We start from the raw sequence: 18,868 nt of genomic DNA on the forward strand, positions 1-18,868 counted from the left end.
TCTTTCTCTTTCTCTTTCTCTTTCTCTTTCTCTTTCTCTTTCTCTTTCTCTTTTTCCTGTCCTCGAAAAAAAGAAGGTCAACTATTTTGGGAAACCAGAACCACACAGCATTTAGAAGAATTCTTCTCTCTCTTCTCTGTGATTAGAGAAGCCTGCTGACAAACAGTAACTGTTGAGTACAGCTGTGTAGATGGACTAGAGGTACATACATATTTCTTGTTACAGAAACACACCTTGTTAAAGACAAAGTAGATAATATGCTGTATTTTGCTGTGACAACAGTTGAACTATAACACAGACTCCATAGATCACTATACTGGATAAGTTGGTTCCTCAGGTACAATTAGTCAGCTGATGTGTTGAATGCAGTGACTGATTTCTATCTGCTGCTTCTAACATGCCTATGTCACTTCATTTCTTAAGGCTTCATCCATCTAGGACAGGGCGAAATTCTTGCTTGCGGGATGCAGAGAGAAGAAAAAAAAAAAAAAAAAAAAAAAAAAAAAAGAATTAAAAAAGTAAGAAACCTAAACTTGAAATCTAGGAAGTTCCTTATTTGTCTGAAGAAACTGCAGAATGTTTGGTTAATGACACCTTGTTGTGGGGTGCCTGCATATCCTGTTTGGAGTTTGGGTGTTTCTACACTTTTCTGGCAAACAGCCCCAGTGGAGTCTGCAAAAGAAAAATACAGACAAGCTTCTTGTGACTCTCTTCTTTGTGTTTGTGACTATCCTTACTTTCCTTAGATTTCACCTCATGAAACCTGTATTTATACTTTTGAAATGGTCTATGAAATTTCTGTGGTCTTCTGTTCTTCTAGTGGAGTTTCATAAAGTGAAGATTCCTTTGTATTTTTTAAATCCTATTCTGCAACTTAATTATTTTTGTTCAAGATTTTTCTTTTTCTCAGTAAGTGTATTACTTTTCTGTGCATACATTTATATTTGGCTTCCATTCTCCATGTTTACATTGCAAATACTATCAGGCTGCTGTTTACAGTCCTTTCTGTGAGAGCTCTTGGATGTTCTGTAAATGTGTTTATACAGGAAATTAAATAAGCATTACCCAGCTCAGAAACTTCCCTAGTTCTCATCATATGGATCTGGTAATCTGATGCTCAAATGGCTGGAGTATTCCATGAGGGATCATATGGAAACTGTGTAAAATTGGACTGTTAAAATGTCCGTTCTGCACTATCTCACGATGCATATGTGCGTGCAACATGAAGTTGTACTGATCTTTGCAGCTGTGTTGCAAGCTGTTGCATAATTGGCTGTCTGCAGTCATTCCTAGGTGTCCTTTGTTCTTTCTTCCTTGAGTTTTTTCATCTGATTGTGGGCATACGTGAGGATGTCTTCTTCCAGATGGATTCAACCACTTGTGTAGTCTTCTAGTGGCCATGCCTCCTTTGTTCTGTAGCATTTGTGGAAAGTCTGTGTTTCCACTTCTCCTAGATAATTTAGGAAGAACTATTTGATATTCTCTCTCCATTCTTTCAGAAAGGGTATAGATAAAATGCCTAGGAAAGATATTCTGATTTGAATCTGACTGATTTAAATGAGCACAATCTTGCTGTTCAGTGTACCAGTTGTGTCATGTGGTCACCAGAGGTAGGTGCTTCAGTGCAGGCCTCTTCTACAAGGCACTGTTCTGCTGCACCGATGAGTTTGTCATCTCTTCCTTGTCTTTACTCAAGCTCTTCCCCCTGCTATTCGCAATAGTCCTAGCAATTGGAGCTATTTCCTTCCTCTAGTTGTAATTTGTGATGCCCTCTCCATTTGCCTGCAATACTGTGTCTGTTAACTGGCTTCACAGGCAGTGATCGCTCCTATTCAGACAGGAAATGCAGTGAGGAATAGCCAGCTGGAGTCGCAAGAGAAAGATCTTTCCCTGGTGTTGAATGTGAACAGCCTCCTCAGACCATGTTTACAGTAGCTTTTTACTTCCTAATATTCACACTGTTATAACCACCATTTTTCCTTCAGATATGGTGTTATGAGTAAAATTCCTTTGCTTATTGGTGATTTAATTACAGCATTTTCCAACCTTTTCAGCTCAGGTTGTGATAACATAGGATCGTAAAATTGTTTGAATTGGAAGGGACCCCTAAGGATCACCTAGTTCAACTCCCTGCAGTGAACAGAGACATCTACAGCAATTTGTCATATTTATGTTAAATAGGACTTAAGGCAATTTAAAGTATTTAAAATATTAATTTAAAAATATAATATATGCTATAGCAAAAACCATATTTTTAGTAAGAAAAATAAGTTAAATGTCTTCTGTAGCATTTTTCTGCCAATAGAAGCATTGAATGGAGGGAAGAAAAAAAAAGCAACAAAAAAACGACTTGGGAGATCTGATTTGTCCAGTGCCTGAGCTAGCTGTTTCATTTTTATCAAGATGTTTCGAGACTCCATGTTCTCATTGAGTAAAATTTAATTCATAGAGTTAAAATGTTTTGAATGCTACAGGGAAGGGATGGGATGCATTGTGGCCAAAAGTCAGATAGCTGTCTCTTATCTAACAATGTTTGTGCCTCTCTGTTACCAATCGCAAAATCATTAGATTATTTGGAAAGACAACTAGTGAGGCTGATGCTGGCTGTGAAATTCTCCATCACTTGTTATGAATCTCAGTGCCCAGGTTATTACTTTAAATTACCAATTCATTAGTTCATTCTCTTATTTCTTGGTTGGCTCTGTGATGTGACTGCAACCAGGCACGATTACTACTGGATGGTTTTGGAGCAGATTCAGTCAAGGGTTAAAAGATGGCTATTACCAAAATCCAAAACATTTATTCTTTCATTGCTCATCTTCTCTTCTCAGATATCATCCTATGAATGCAGTATGACACATCAAAAAACCCCAACAAAACCCTCCAACAAATATTTGTTCACAGTAGGTGTATGATTCATGAGGCGTTGTCCTGCCAGCATATGGACATGCTGTTTTATCCTGTTTATTATTAACTACTTGGAATCTTACAAACTTCTCCAATATTGCTCTACTTCAGAGTTTATTTTGGAAACTACATATTTTCCTTTGTTTGCGATGCTATAAACAATATAATTTCATGAATCACCATGCCATAAGGACTGTTACATTTAATATTCTTAATAGAAGGCACTGGCATCAATAAGTTGTTTCGTAATAATGGGTGGGGACTTAGTGTGGGTTTTCTCACCATAGCCAAGGAAAGTCCATGGCACAGTATAAGGTAGCCTGATCCAAAGTGGATACCTGATAGTAGACGTAAAATGTGTTTCACCGTCTCTTAATGGTCTACATTTGACTTTAGATGCACGAGTCATTTACTTCTTTTTAAAAACCATTAATAGAAAACAGCCTGTGTCCAGAGTGATTCATCTGAGATATATGAGAGACCTAAACTTGGGATGAGACGATTGCTCTCTGATAGTCCCTAATTTTCTCTCTTGAATAATCTCTTGAATAACGTGGATAAATCTTTGACAAGGTTTTGTGGAGGCTACCCAACTTTTACATGGGTAAAAGTAGATAAGGTAAGTCTTTCCTACAAAGACAGCCATATCATTCAAAGAAAGTTAGATTCCACTATTCCTTCTCGCACTCTTAAATGGAGTCATATTCAAAGAGGGGGGAACTGATAGATACCAATGAAATTATTTTGGCACATATTTCTGAGAAATGCAGAAGGACTTCAGTATAGTCCTGAATGAAAAAGGAGACTTCTCTAATTAACATGCATGCAAATACAACAGTACATTATAATTTATTGAATAGCTACATGAAATTGATGTGATTAACATGGAATATAAATTGAGTCACAGAATTTGTGATAATTCTCTATTGCTACTTTCTCAATTTGCAAAAGCCTCAGTTTAGAAGAAGACACTTTAGTGAAATTCTTCTGTTTCAGAAAGTAGGACTGAAACTTTCTAGGACTGAAAAGTAGGAATGAGACTTAGTATATGCTCTGTTGTGATGAAAATTCTTGCAGCAAGCCCTAACATGTCAGTGGCTGAAATACTGGGTGTAACAAACTTGCAGAAAAAAGCTATTTTCGCTATTGTTCTTATCGCTAGACACAAAGGTTTCTTAAATTCTTTGCGCGCTAGTTTGTTCTGAAAGTAGTGCCTTCTATTTATTTCCCTGGAAATCGCAATAGCTATGAAGAGCACAATGACGTTATTTGATACAGCACATTCTAAGCTACAAAACAGTCTTTTTTAACACAGTCACCACCATTAGATATGGAGTTTTGCTGTCAATAAACAAGCACCTGCATGCCGTGCTAGTAAATATCTACTCCAGTGGAGAGCTGTTTCACAGCTGCTATGATGGCATCGTTGCTAGGAAAATGTTGCCTATGCGGTCCATCTATCATCAGACCAAACTGGATTGTGGAGTCATAACTAGCTTTCTTACACGTCAGCATCTAGGTTTGTTAATTTCTGTTTTCTATGACAGTATTTCATTTTTTCTTCTCGCTCCAGTTTGACAATGAAGTGACTTGTGTTTGGTAGTAGTGTCAATATCACTAGGCCAAGATATGTTACTGTGTACCTATTTAAATTCAGGGTAATTCAAGGGCACCAGGAAATTTTTCAAGTCTTACCTAACATTGTATTGGAATTCTTTTAGCGAATCAAAGAATTTGTTCAAAATATATTTAAGTATTAGCACTTAGTGCTTGAAGAATCTGTTAGTGCTTTCCAGTACATGAATTAGCACTGTTTGTATGTTTCTGTATCTAGCAAAGCCAAAAAAATCTTCAGCAAATTGCTCTTTTGTGTAGATTCATACACAATTGGCATTATTTAGCAAAGCATGTGCAACATAAATGACTCATTAATATTTTGAAGTTTAATATGCTAGAGGGAGAAAAGAAATCCAATTATACAAACCCTTGTAGCAATAAATATTTTATTTTGCTTCTGTTGTGACGTTCATTGACTGTAAGCCACACAAATCAGAATTTCTATTCTTTGCTTATCCGGCTGCTGCTTTTACTTGTTTCATTCACAGTGCTTTTGCATGAAGCAGCAAGCTGACACTTGCCATGTTTTTCATTCATTTTTCTCAGAGCACTAGATTGGGATGACATAGTTTTTGAACCATATTTGAATCTATGAACTATGTTTGATTTTTGTAGGCAGAAATCCAGAAGCAGTACGTCTTTGTAACTGTTCTGATCTGAAAAATTCTAGGCATTTTAAAAAGAGATTAGTATGGATAGCCTATAGTTACAGAAATTGAAGCAGATCTTGTTTAGCCTTGTGTCCCTAGGTCATTTAAGCAGTGTTATCTGGATTTCACCCATAACTCACAGAAATAGGATTGGAAATTTTTAATTGCTTGTATGATTTGTGGTCTGAGTAACTGTGGGAACTTTTGGTTGCTGTGGTTTTCTTCATTTCTAAGGTATTTCTTGTAGCTAGGAACTTGAACCTGGAGCACTTGAGGTCTGATGCTGATTCTCACTTTAACTGGAAAGATAATCAATCTTTCTGTCCTTCTGACAGGCATAAATTCATCAGTTAGTTTAATTGCAAGAATAACTCATATTTGGAGCTGTTCAAGTTCAGTGAAAAGAACCTTAACTAAGGTCTATCCTCCCATGTTCAATAGTAATTTTATGTATTCCCTTCATTGAAATAGAAAGTGTTTTTCCTCCATGTACATGGCTTGAGGCCTTTCAGACCACAAAATAATGGAACAAGAGTTCTTGTGAGCTAGGTCTAATGAGAGTTGAAGACTGAATTTGAGATAAACAGGGTCTGACAACTTTCCATACCCTTATTTCTAGGACTCACTTTTAACTTTAAAGGAAACTAAATAGTAAGGACAAATAAAACCCCTGAAATTTAAGGTAGTATACTTGAATAAAAATGACTTTAAAACAGTTAAGCTCTTTAAAAATCACCTGTGTGAAAGAATAACAAAACTGTCTGTAGTTTTAGAAGTAACTTTCATATTCTTCCCCTTTCATCTCCTTTATTTCAACATACATGGTGAAATCCACAGAGATTTACATACAGATATTTTATCTGTAAATCTATCTAATTGTGCTTTGAAGGTTTCTATCAGTACTCTTTTCCAGTACCTTGTAAATCATTACTTTAAACACATATTTCCCAGATATCCTTGCTCCAAACATCTGTGTGGAAGTCTGTTGAAAGAAATGGGAATCCTTTTTACTGGCTGTCATGGATCAGATCTCCCAGAGATACTTTGGCCTAAGTTTCATGTTTGCTTAGGCACAATGATATGAATCACATTTCACTCTTCTTTAAAGAATGAGCTGCTTGTTAACTGTACTCACAACTAAGCTGGAGACAGACTGGTGAGGAAAGTATAGCTTAATAGTAGCTGAAGTTTAAACCTGAATTTTGATGAGAAAAGTAATGCACGCAGTTTATACTAATTCTGAGTCATACTGCAATGTGACTTTTAGAAAATTTTCAATTTCGTCTATTTAAATTTTATCGTGGAAGGAAACTGCTGTTATTTATGTGCTGAAATATATTGAATAATATTTTTTTATGTTCTTGTACTGGCATAAAAACACTGAATATGTATTGGAAGAGAGAGTTGTCCTTCCTGTTTTCCACTTTATGTTCTCTACTCAAGATACTTTAAATAATTACATGCTCTCATCTGTACCTGATTGATTTTAATGATATCAGAATGACTGCAAATGCAATTCTGTACTCCATAAGTCATCCAGTAATTATTTCTGTGAGAAGTTGCAGAATTTTCCTGAAAAGTACCTCAAATGTTTCCATCAGAGGTGAATATGTTTCTGGGAGGCAGGTTGCTGTGAAGTCTGTCTTTGCTCTGAAAATTTGGTCAGAAAAGGTACTCTGTCAATACAATGTCAATGTGATGAATATAACTTTAATTATAAATCTAGCATTTATTTTGATCACAAAAAAACATGAGAATTTTTTTTAATGATACACAAGGAAAAACAGTCTGTTTTGGAAGCACAGGGAAGGAAAAACCTGCATGTCCTCCCTTTTTTTTCTTTTTCTCTGACAACAGGCAGTGAAAGGGGTTAGGGAAGCTGATGGTGTCCTTAAGAAATGAGCAAAGATCATTGTGGTGGAGAGAGAGGGGAGAGAAGTTTGAGGGAAAGCAGAAAATGCTGTTGTTGGAGAGGCTGAGGCATTGGAATCAGGGTGATATATACTTTTCATTATCAGGAACAATTATTCCAGCAAGAACAGCATGAGACTTCATGAAATGTTTTTAAACTCAGTCTCCTGATAGGAGAGCATTACATAACTTGTGCTTTGTGAACACTGGCAACCCTCAACCTACAGAAAGACACAGCCAGAAGCAATGCGCTCAGCTGCTTGCTTAAAAAAAAAATAAAATAAAATCTGAGTCAAGCGTTAAACAGGCAAACTTATCTTTACCCTTCCCCCATTCTCTCCATCAACAGAAGCCTGGTTTTCATCACAGATTAATAAGTGAAACCTTTTATCATTTTACCATGCTTCCCGCAGCCTTTTGGTAGAAATTAACAGTGCTCCAAGTCAACACTGCCACAGTGCTTAAGATGTCTTTGCATGTATGTTCACTTGAAAGAGCAGTGACGGTGGGGTTAGAGAAAGGGTTTTAAACTGCCTGAGAATATAACCTCAGAAACTCTGGGATGTTCTTGATTGCACCTGGTTTGACAAATGTCTGTTGGAGAGGTCTTATTATTGCTTTTGTCTTTCAGTTTTATAATAACTACTATTTTGTTAAAAAGAGTCTTTGTTACATATTCTGTTGTCTCCTGAAGTGACTATTTGTATCAATAGCTGTTAAGGAAATATGTGTAAGTGCTCAGGAATTCTAATTAAGCAGACTCAGCTGGAGCAAATAGCTGGAGGATTTCACAAGACTGTTTTGAAATTATAGGCAGGCCAGAAAACCAGGGAAATTCTTGAACTTTGGAGTTCTACCACAGTGGACTTAGCCACTAAATCTTATTTATTTGTTTTCATATCAATGGGTTTGTACACCATATTATTTCATAATCCCTGTTGGTAGTTGTTCCTCTTTTTTACTTTCTCTTCCATCTGCATCTAGAAAAGATGCAATTTAGCCAAGCAAGCAGAACCTGTTTTGCATATCTTGGAGAAGAATTTATGGAACTAAGTACTGTACAACTTAGTTGGGTTAACATGATTTATTTATGAGAAAACAAAATGGTTAATTGTCCTTAGAGGTAGAGACAATCAAGCACTCAAGAGGAATTGAGTTGTAGGTAGTCACTGAAATTATGAAACTTTAATAGTTAAAGCTAATATTAAAGTCTACTGTAATATATTTTCTGTGTAGTATACTCATTAAAAAAAAAAAAAAAAAAAAAAAAAAAAAGGCTAAAATTTTCTGTTGTGCAACTCTTTATATCTCTTTATTATATGGTAAACACTTCTCTGTTTTGTTTTCCAAGGGCCATCATTCTCTGTCTAATCTACCCTTGCTAACAAAAATTACAGTAACAAGCCAGAGAGCCAGAGCATTCTCTGTCCCTTTGTTTTCACTCTGCTGGATGAACACATGTTTTTCCCTTTGCCTTTTCTCCTTTTTTTTGTCAGGTAAAGGAAGACATTTGTATGTTAAACTAAGGAAAAGTGATTGAAAAGTGGAAGACCATACTTTTCTGTTCAGCAAGCTGCAATCTGTTTTCAGTCTGATGTTTGGTGAAAGGAAGCTTCAGAGCTGTGGGCCAGCTGCCAGGAATGTCTGATTTCCTTTCCACCCATTCCTATGATCCTCCCTTTTGGCAGTGATTACCGATGACCACAGCTGTCATGCTAGGTCATGGTAAGCTGTCAAGCAAGGTAGTACACAAATTGTACAAGGCCCAGACCTTGATTTGTGCTGAAGAACAGAATCTTAAACTGAATCTAATATCAGGCAGTATGCTAGTATACCACAGCATGCAGTATTGGACTGATGTCAGCTTATTCTGATTTCTTGAGAAGGTGGACAAATAGAAGTTATTTCTCTAACAAACAAAGCTTCCTCACAACTTTTTCGTAGCTAGTGATATCCCAAAGCAAAAGGAAGGGCTGTAACGTCAGTAACGACAAAATTGGCTAAGTCCTCCCAGCCAGCTGAAACTATAAATAGCACTTTGGCTTGCTCTTGCTCATAAAAATGTAATAACACAGGAGAACTCCATAATCATAAGTCAATAATCAGAACAATAGAGTTCAGATGGCTGTGCTGCATGCAGCACTTTGAAGGGGTGACCAATGGTTGACCAGATGTCAATGCGGTGGATGTGGCTGAAAATCACAACAGAATTGCAGGCTTTGGTTCAGAAAATGAGGAATGTTGTTGTCAAGGACATAATTTTCTATAAAGAGGACTTTTATTCTATGAAAGGTAGCATTTTGTTAAGCTTCACGTGTTCAGTGCCAAGTGCAAAAATGTCTGCTGAAGAGGTAGTGCTTTACTATGTCTTATACTGTACTGGCTTCATAACGAGCTTTTTGCTGTAACATCTGCTCTTCTTCTAACAGCGTATTAAATAGCGTGACTAAAATCCATTAGGTGTTTGCTCTGTATGTCTTTCTCAAAAGGTAGTGGCATTTGTATAGGAGCGTCTGTTTTAAAAACATGCAAGAATAGGTAGCTTTCTGTTTTTCAGAAGGGGGGAGGGGCAGGAAAAAAGGTTAACCCCTGTGGGGCAGGAGGTCGTATGTGCTGGGACTGTCCATTGTTTTTGTGGGAGTTTATAGCAGCCTTAGGCTGGCAGAGTCATGAAGCTTGCCTTAAAAATAGCCTTGGGTATATGAGATGTAGCTGATGTTGTTTTCCTCCAGTTCTCTTTTTTAGAAGACAAGATCTGCTCCTTGGAGTCTTACTGCAGGTGGAGGGATGATCCACCTTAGCAAGTCCCATCTCAACTTCATCTGGGTTTGATTTAGTTAGGTCACTCTGAAAATAATGTGTTTTTTTTTAGTTTTATGAAAGCCACAACAGCTACAAAGAACACAATAACACTATTTGAAGGAGCAAATAGTCACCACCACTAGCTGTGCAAGATCCTGCATGCTGTGCTTGTGAAAGTCTCTAACAGCAGAGGTGATCCAATGTTCCACAGCTGCTATGGTGATGTTGTTGCTAGGAAAATGTTTCTCATGCAGTCCATCTTTCATTGGTTCAAACCAGTGGAAGTCAGAAGGCGCCAAATCTGGACTGTACAGTAGATGTGTTAGGATGATCTAAAGAATACTTGAAGTGTGCTCCAAAGTCTTCAAACTGGCATGGGGCCTGGTGTTACAGTGTTGCAAGAGAAAGATTGTCCTATTCTCTGGTCTAACTCTGGAAGTTCAAGCCTTCAGTTTAGTCAGTGTCACAATGTAGTGGTCAAAATTGATAGTTTGTCTGGATTCCAGGAAATCCAGTAGGATCATCCCTTTCCTATCCCATAACACAGTCTGTATCACTTTACCTAGAGTCTGCGTCTTGAACTTTTTTCTTTGATGGAGTGGCCATCCAGAACATGGCTTGTCCTTCATACTGCAGTTGCCACTGCTGAAACATATCACACACTGCCTTACTGTGTGCACATCCACTGTTTGGTCTCCATAAACGTTCAACAAGTGTCAGTGAATATCAATAGGTACCATTTTTTTTCTTCATGGAGGAGTTCAATGACATATCTTTGCTTCATCCACATTTCCATGTCAGACACCATTCTGTCAGATTGCCCCTCTGCTGCCACCTGTTGTACAGTGACAAAGAGTAACAATATTGGTGGAAAGATTCAGCCTTTATTGCCATACCACCAACATCCACCTCTGATGTCATGGGCCAACATAATAAATTGACATTCAGATCGGCCATTGTACTTTGAAACAATAAGCACAGTTGCACTCCTTTTACCTTCTGTTAAAAAAAAAAATAAATACCTATGGTCTAGTGACAGATCATACATTAAATTCTATTAAATTTGATTTTATTAAGCTCTTACTCAAAGTTTGGAGAAGATTCCAGGAACTCTCTGGACAAGTGCCAGTTTCTTTACATTTCTCCTGGTCAAACAAGGCAACTAATGACTGCTTTCACAAGGCTGGGGAATCCACAGCTACAGTTAAGAGGGGGGAAAAAAAAAAAAAAAAAAAAAAAAAAAAAAAAAAAAAGAGCTGTAATAAATAAACAAGTCTGTTCACAAGCCCTTCCTCAGGAAACCAGCATGGGAAGTGCAAGCATTTAGAATGACAATCCAACATGTTCTGCCAAAGTGCAACTTTCCAAAACAGCTGTAGAAATGGCTACAGTTTCCTTGAATTATCATTTTAATAGCATTAATAAGCTCAACTGTTTATATGTTAATCTAATTGTTTTCATGCTATCAACTTTATCTATAAGTAAAAAAAACTTGCAGAAGTAACGCTCAAGAGACAGCAACAAACAAGTAAATGCCACACTCTGTGAACTCAGCTACCTTCCAGTCTCCATTCAGGTACAGTTGGTTTTGAGACTGTGACAGAAGCTGCCATTTGGTTGCCCTGTGGGATGCCACGTTTGCTTCATTTGTGCAGAAAGCTTTTCGTAACTGTCCCATGTCTGGAGCTCTCAGGAATGAATATGCTTCCTCTCTTTGAATAATGGCTGAACTCCCAGTGGAAGAGGATATATTTAAATAACCACGTTGCCATGTGGAGTATCTCATGATTTCAATCCTCAGAGTCCCTGAGCTATCTGTACACATATTTTTAATCAGCCTGGTGAGCACTCTCCCTGGCTATTTATCACCTGTGAGGCTGTGTTTCCATTTCACAAGTGTAATTCTATAACATAAGAAGATCGTATGTTCTGTGATTAGCAAATTTATATATGTATTTTTCTCCAAAAATGGAAGGTTCCTAATACAGGACAAACAGCTTCCTTTGTGTAATATTATATTTTTTTCTCTTTCCTTTGCTGTCTTCAAGAATGGTGGAAGATAATATGCTGAGGCATCGAAAAACTTCTGTATCCGGTGCTTGCTGCCATGTTAGTGAATTAAGCTTTCTGCAAGTATTTGCAACTGGAATTACTTATGCCCACACTAATGAACTCTCCTATACTCCAGACATACCCTTGACTTCTGGGAGCAGTCTCTTGCCTATACTATCTCCTGAGCTGTGAAGAAGAATTAACTGAAACCTAGCACTCTCCTGAATGCTAACTGGCACACACACTGAAACTGTGTCAGTGATGCTCTACCATTTGAACAGGAAAGGCATTTGGTGTTTTGTTTAATTTACCCATACAGGTGCAGATCTTGTCTATAGTCAGACTTGTCTCTCCTGGTCAAAACAGAGGGATCAAGTTTCTAAAGTGAAATTCAGATGCTAACATTTCAATTTAGGTTAGGAGCCCATAAGACCGACCTTAACCTTGGTGGTTTCTGAAAGCCCAGAGAGGCATACGATTTTGTTGTTAACTTCTTTACGTTGCACTGTCTTTTATTCAGAAGTGATATTATTTTGTTAAGACTGAGTGTCCTGGCACGAAAGCATTAATAGAAGTCACCGAATGTTGTTCTGAGTTGACATTTCCTGAAGAACTGGGTTTGGTAGGTCTGTTTGTGGTAGCAGTAGTCTGTTGAGCACAGAAGCCAGCAGCTGCAGCCACTTGTATTCAGAGTCCTGGATTGTGATGATAGCTGTTAGCTGCATTGGAGCTCCTGCTTAAATGGTCAAAGCCACATCTTTCACCTCAGATAAGAACTACCAAAGCTGGTTGTTGCCTGTTTCCTGCAGAAGCCTTCTGTATTCTGGGCTGTAGATAAGGTGAATGGTAATATTAGCACTGGCTGTGTTTAAGATGCTCTGCACTTTAAAGAAAGGAAGGATTCCAGGTGTGGTTCTTTGTTTGGCATTTCATTCAGCAGGTATGTATTGTCTGAGGGTTCTGGCTGCTGGAGATCCCATTGCCAGGGATGAAGCTGCTTCTAGATGGCACAGGAGTTGCTATCTGGGCTGAGACTGTATGGCCCCCTCTTAGAGCAGGTTACCTGTAGCATAATATTCCCATATGATGGCTCCACTGAAGATGCAAGCGTAACTGAGGAAATTGAAGGCAGGTATCCTCAGTTAATGGTTTACCATTTGGTTGTCTGATCTGTGTAAATTACATGGCTGTAAATAGAAGTGGAGCTTTGAAGCTAGAATGCTCTTGTCTGTCTCTGCAGAATTTGTGCTAGGAGGAGAAGGAAAGAGACATTTTCCACTGATCAGCTCTGCATGAGAATTGTCTGCCTCTTGCAACAGTTGTCCACATTTCACTTGTCTTGTCAACCAGTCTTGTTCTTATATCTGAGAAACATTCACATCTCATGCTTTCCACAGGCGTGCCTCAAAGGTTCTTTAATTGTGTGCTCATTAGTACAGACATATGCTGTATCCTTTCTATCACAAATGGGCAGTTAAATATCTATGACTATCCTTTCTATCACAAATGGGCAGTTAAATATCTTGAACTCCAGGAATCCTAAGAGGCAGGAGATTGCTGTGACCTGAGTATCCTGGGTAGAGCTTTCAGGCTGACTAAAAATTACCTTCTGCCACTACACTATTATTTCTCTTTAATTTTTACTGTGGACACCTGAAGCTACTAATATCTTCCTGCCTGATAATAAGAGTGTACTTTGTCCTGTGGGGCTTTTTTTTTTCCTTTTTTTTTTCCTTTTTTTTTTTTTTTGGTCTAATCTGGGATGTGTAGTAAGTTTTAAAATAGAAAAAAAAAAAAAAAAAAAAGAAAGAAATCACAATAAACAAATGAAAATCTTTTAAAAACAGGAAATGCAGAAATAAGTTTTCAGGATAAAGTCTATCAAGCAACAGCTTCAGGGTGGTGGATTTTGTACTCAGAAGGTTCCACTGATCAAAGCTCATATACTACTGATGCAATAACTCCGTAAGATATCAGAGAACTGAATGCTCACTTTTTGGAAGCTGCAAACTGGCTCATATTGATAATCAGAAACTAGAATCAATGCTCAGTTTTGAAAACTTAGATTTGTAGTTGTAAAATAAATCTTCTTACTTTTAGAGCAGTATTTTATGTGCATGGTAAGGATGGAGTGCTAATTTAAAACTGTGTAAGAATGACATATTTTGATAACAGGAACTATTTTGAAAGCTGGGTCAGCCCAAACATTTAGAAAGATTATCAAGCAAAAACATTAAAGCAAAAAAACTTATTAAATGAATGCAAAATTATATTTGATTGCAGTCTGGATTGACATTCAGTTAAGGTTAGACTTATGAACATTTATGTATAGTACTTCAGTACCTTGACAGAAACTCAGGTTAAGATGTGAAGCAGATTTGCCAGAATAGTGCTTAACACTCTGTGAAGAAGTGCATTCTGCTAGAGTTAAGAATTGGACTGGAAATTACTGGATTTCTCTGGAAGGAGGCAGCAGACAAGAAGCTGTTTTCCCCAGGGTACTGGGGAGCTAGGGCACTGAGGCTCATGAGGAGCACTGCTGACTCAGGCTCTGCGGGAAGGCACTGAGGAAATCACTGCCCTTCACATTGCTGCTGACCATCACAAGGGTTTTCCTGACTGGAAAAGAGATGGGGGGGCTGAGGTTGTTGGGGAGGAAGCAGAACCCAGGACCATTGACCTCGATCTAAACACAATGCAGAGAAAGACAATAAACTCCAGGAGGAAAAACACAGAAGTGATTTACCTAGGAGGAAGTGAGAATATTAAATTCTTTCAAGTAACTTCAGGAGGTGTAGTAGAGGAAATCTATTGAGAACACACAGGGAAAGCAGCTGTCTGTAGCCAGCGAGCCATGTGACATGCTGAAGTGGTTGTCTGCTACACAACTCGTACTTTACAATTGACTGAATCTGTTAATGCTGTGGGATTATTGAAATGGTGCATTCACATTGCTTTTCTGTGTCTGGAAAAGTAGAAATGTTAGAAACTGTCATGAATTCATCCTCATTTATCTCCTTATCTCAGTGTGCATTCCACATAGCAAAATTGTAAACCCATTTCTCCGGTGTTGACAAAGATGTGGGTCATAGTGACATGTGATGAGTATCATCTCCTCAGAGGTCTGCTTTGTCTATTTCATCTGCTACTACCTTTCTCTCTTCCATCCAAAAATATGCTGTGTTTAATGCAGACTAGAACTGTAATGATGAGAGTTGCCAAAGAATTTGCTGTTTTCCTTTTCTGGACAGTTTTCATAAGTTTGTCACCATGGCTGTAGGCATTTGCAAGACTTCTGTTTTTGCTGCTTTTCCTTACCAGGGTATGAGAAGATAGTTGTGTGATAAATAAATGAGAAATTGGCTGGAAAGTCAGTTTGAACCACTGAACAAGTTATAAATAGAAACTTAAAGTATCTCTCCCTCTAAATAGAAATTCCTTGATTTTATTCATTACAGTATTATGTTACATTGACTCTGGTTTCCATATAACAGAAGTGTACATCATATCCTTGACACATCCTTAAGTTCTTACACATAGAGATCAATTAACATACGTCAAGAGTAATTCTTATATTGTAACCGTGCCTGGCTGACTGACAGCACTTTTGCATACTGAGGAGACAGAACACCAGATTTTAGGTATCTTGAAGGAAGAATGCCCCATCCACTGCTGCTAATCAAATAATGAGAAGTACTCTCTCTCCAATCTCTTAAATTTGGTAATTTTATAGGTTGTACCCCAGACTAAAACTTAACACATTTTGAACTTGAAAAAACACATGACATTCTCTCTCTTATAAAGTACATTTGCTGGAAAGGCCGCTAGAAAACCATGAATTTACATCTTCGAAGTGTTTCCTTATGTAAGAAAGTGACAAAAAGGCAGGTAAACTCTTCCCGTTCTCTTACCCCCAGTCAAATTAACACAAAGCAGGTGCAATTCTATAATTAAGTGAAAATAAACTCCTTTCTGTTCTTCGAGCTGATGCCATATTGCCAGGTAATTGCAGTCTCTTTTGTATTTATGCCCAGGACATTGTGCTCACATTCAGTGCTATGAAAGAAAATCCAGTAAAATTTCATTTTGCAATGTTGAAAGCAGTTGTTGTTTCAAGGAAAATAATAACTTTTATCAAGTTGACAGTTGTGACTAAGTATGCCCAAGCAGAAGACGTATTGAGTAAGATGGCACAATTGAAAGCATCTTTATTTTCTGCCTATTGCCCAGAGCACCAGAGAAACTGTTCCTCAGCATCCATCACAGAGCATATGGCTGAAGAAGGTACATTCCAGCTTCTTGCTCTCAATATGTTTAATCACCCAGTTTGGGTACAACTTTTTTTTTATTGCCTGTACTAATACTGTAAGTGACTGAATATATGGAGATATATCTGACCATAACAATATTTCCTTGGCATTAGTGGTTTCAAGCAATGATATCGGAAAATAAGGATCTGAGAAAATCTTTGAAAAAGAATCTTTCTAGCTTTGATGCTGTTGAACCAACCAGCAATGAGAGTGGTTACATATTTTGTTGAATGCTTGCTCGTTGTGCATCATTAAAGATATGTTCAGGGCACCCAATTTTTATTACTGTAACTAAAAAAATTCCTGAGTGTAGGAGTAATTCTGGGAAAGCAGCAATCACTATCAGTAAAAGAGATTGATTTATGTCGACGATTGTCTCTCTTATATTTTGTTTCCAATCCTTTTAATTTAGGAAGATCTAGATATCAAATGCATAGGAATTTTGTGACAAGGATTTTAGATTGTCTTAGATTTTAGATTAATGCTTTCCAGTTTTGTTTCATCCTTCTTAAAACCACTGGCACTGTTGAGTAGACAGTGTGTAGAGCACATGCAGCTTTACTTTTGATTTGTGTGACTTTCTTCCTTTGGATAATCTAAAATTAAGTAGTCTGGCCTCAACTGCAGATTTTCAAACTGTAAATCAATCCTACCTACACATGTGTAATAAACGGCCTGCTGCCATGGAGTGGCATGGTGACACTGGCACTTGCTGCAGGATGTTTGGTCTGTTAGCAGACTGGAGAAAGGTGGGAAGTACATGGGGACTTATTGGAATGTATCTGAAGAGTAATGGCTTATAAAGACTTGCCATAAATAATAATTGCCCAAGGTGATATTCATTTTAATGAATGCTTTACTGGTTTCTTTTCCCTAGTAGGAGACTCTCAGACTTCTTTATATAGGCACAGAACGAGCCCTTTGTGCTACGGCTGTCTACCTTCAGCACTTTGTTTTCTTCTCGGCTATCCCCTGTTGCTGGCTTCCAGTTCCTCACTGCCTCCAGCTGTGAGGGCAAAGTTTACAGTGTCTTCAAAACCTGTTGTTTGTTTTCCTTGGTTGGGTCAAGGCTTTGTAAGGCACAAGGTGAACTGTGTCTGTTCCTTGCCTACTGGATGGCCCCAGGCAGCAGGGAGAATGTTCCTGCAGCTTAGCCCTGCCACAAGCAAGGACTGAGAGTGGAAGACTCAAGGTTGTGTCTGCAGTAAGGCAGTGCTACAAGTTATCTTGGTAGCACAATGAAGATTAGCTGGATAACTTTTAAAACTGTCATCAAAGACATACTTCAGACAATTTTGCAGGGAAGCAATGTATCCACAAGGCATACATTATCAGGCTCTCTCTTTGGCTCATCTTTGTCTATAGATTATTTGCTAGTTTCAGGTTCCCTTTTTCTTTTTTTTCTTCCTTCTAAATTTTCTGATGGTACCTTGCCTAATGGAAAGCAACTTCATGTTCTGCACTACAGATCTAACATAATGTCTTCCACACTGTCACAAAACCAGAATAGTGATTCTCCATCAAAGCGCTTTGTGTTCAAGTTCCATGCTACTGAGAGATTATGCCTAACCACCTTAAAATGGTTGAGAGCAGTATTTTTAACTGAGTTAGAATATTTCCTAAAGAAACCTAGAATCTGGGATGGAGTCCAGATGTACGTTTGAGATGACTAAAATGGAAAGTCCTGGCTGTTTTATTAGGCATGCCATTCAGAGTGCAAAACGAAGTGTGAGCAAAGAAAGCATGTTGGCATGGCAACCGCAAGTATAATTCTCAGATTCTGATCTGAGAAGGGAGCCATTCGTCCTAAGAGTCAGCTTGTAGCCCATAAAAGTTTTAAAACAGAGCAACTCACCTTCACCAAAGGCCAGCAACTGGAGAGATGGATAACTCTGAGCTCTTTGGCCAACAAAAGAATCTAATTATTCAAATGGTTGTTGTTCTGGCATAGATGTGTAAAAAGTAATTGCTTTAATTGCAAGCAATCTCTTATGCACAGATGCTCTCGGTTATTTTCAATAAGATATGTGATGTTTGTAAAAAAAAAAAGAAAGAAAAAAAAGACCTTTACAGAAAATGTTCTAGGTGTTAATGATCAAGTGACTAAAATCCCAAATCTGTGATTAATCTGCTGAATCGTACTGGAGCTCAGAAATGTATCTGTATGTGTCCACTACTCCTTACAGCTACTTAACTGAAACGACTAAGAGAAGAAATGAGCATGGGAAAGAAAGCTGTTTTCTAGATTGGTTTACTGAGACTGGAACTGATGGCCGATAGCTTAAACTGCACATGTGACACCAGGTATTTGGATTTGAATTACATGTTCATTTTCCTTTCAAGATTAGCTGTTTTGGATTTCTGAAAGAGGGGCTGGCTGCACAAACCTCAAAAACATTTGACTTTCATTCCATCTGCCACAACCTCATCTGTCTCCATGGGAAGAAGAAAATTTACAGGAGTTAATGGAGTAATCAACCATCTTTTCTTTTCTTTTCTTTTCTTTTCTTTTCTTTTCTTTTCTTTTCTTTTCTTTTCTTTTCTTTTCTTTTCTTTTCTTTTCTTTTCTTTTCTTTCCCTTTCCCTTTCCCTTTCCCTTTCCCTTTCCCTTTCCCTTTC

The 18,868-nt window shown here is 37.8% G+C and overlaps 1 long non-coding RNA gene across 34 annotated transcripts in view; it reads left to right on the forward strand.

The window, feature by feature from the left end:
* Nucleotides 1–18,868, forward strand: part of LOC122159351 — a 369,357-nt gene that overhangs the window by 235,952 nt on the left and 114,537 nt on the right. For 31 of the 34 annotated variants that reach the window (XR_006168484.1, XR_006168510.1, XR_006168512.1 and 28 more), the window contains one exon: nt 18,436–18,553. The exons of the other annotated variants lie outside the window; for them this stretch is intronic. This is a non-coding gene — a long non-coding RNA (uncharacterized LOC122159351). The remainder of the gene's footprint in view (nt 1–18,435; nt 18,554–18,868) is intronic. 34 annotated transcript variants of the gene reach the window in all.

The sequence above is a fragment of the Centrocercus urophasianus genome, unplaced genomic scaffold, assembly GCF_019232065.1.
Source record: "Centrocercus urophasianus isolate 14NV4802_14NV808 unplaced genomic scaffold, USGS_Curo_1.0 seq_10, whole genome shotgun sequence".
Lineage (NCBI taxonomy): Eukaryota > Metazoa > Chordata > Aves > Galliformes > Phasianidae > Centrocercus > Centrocercus urophasianus.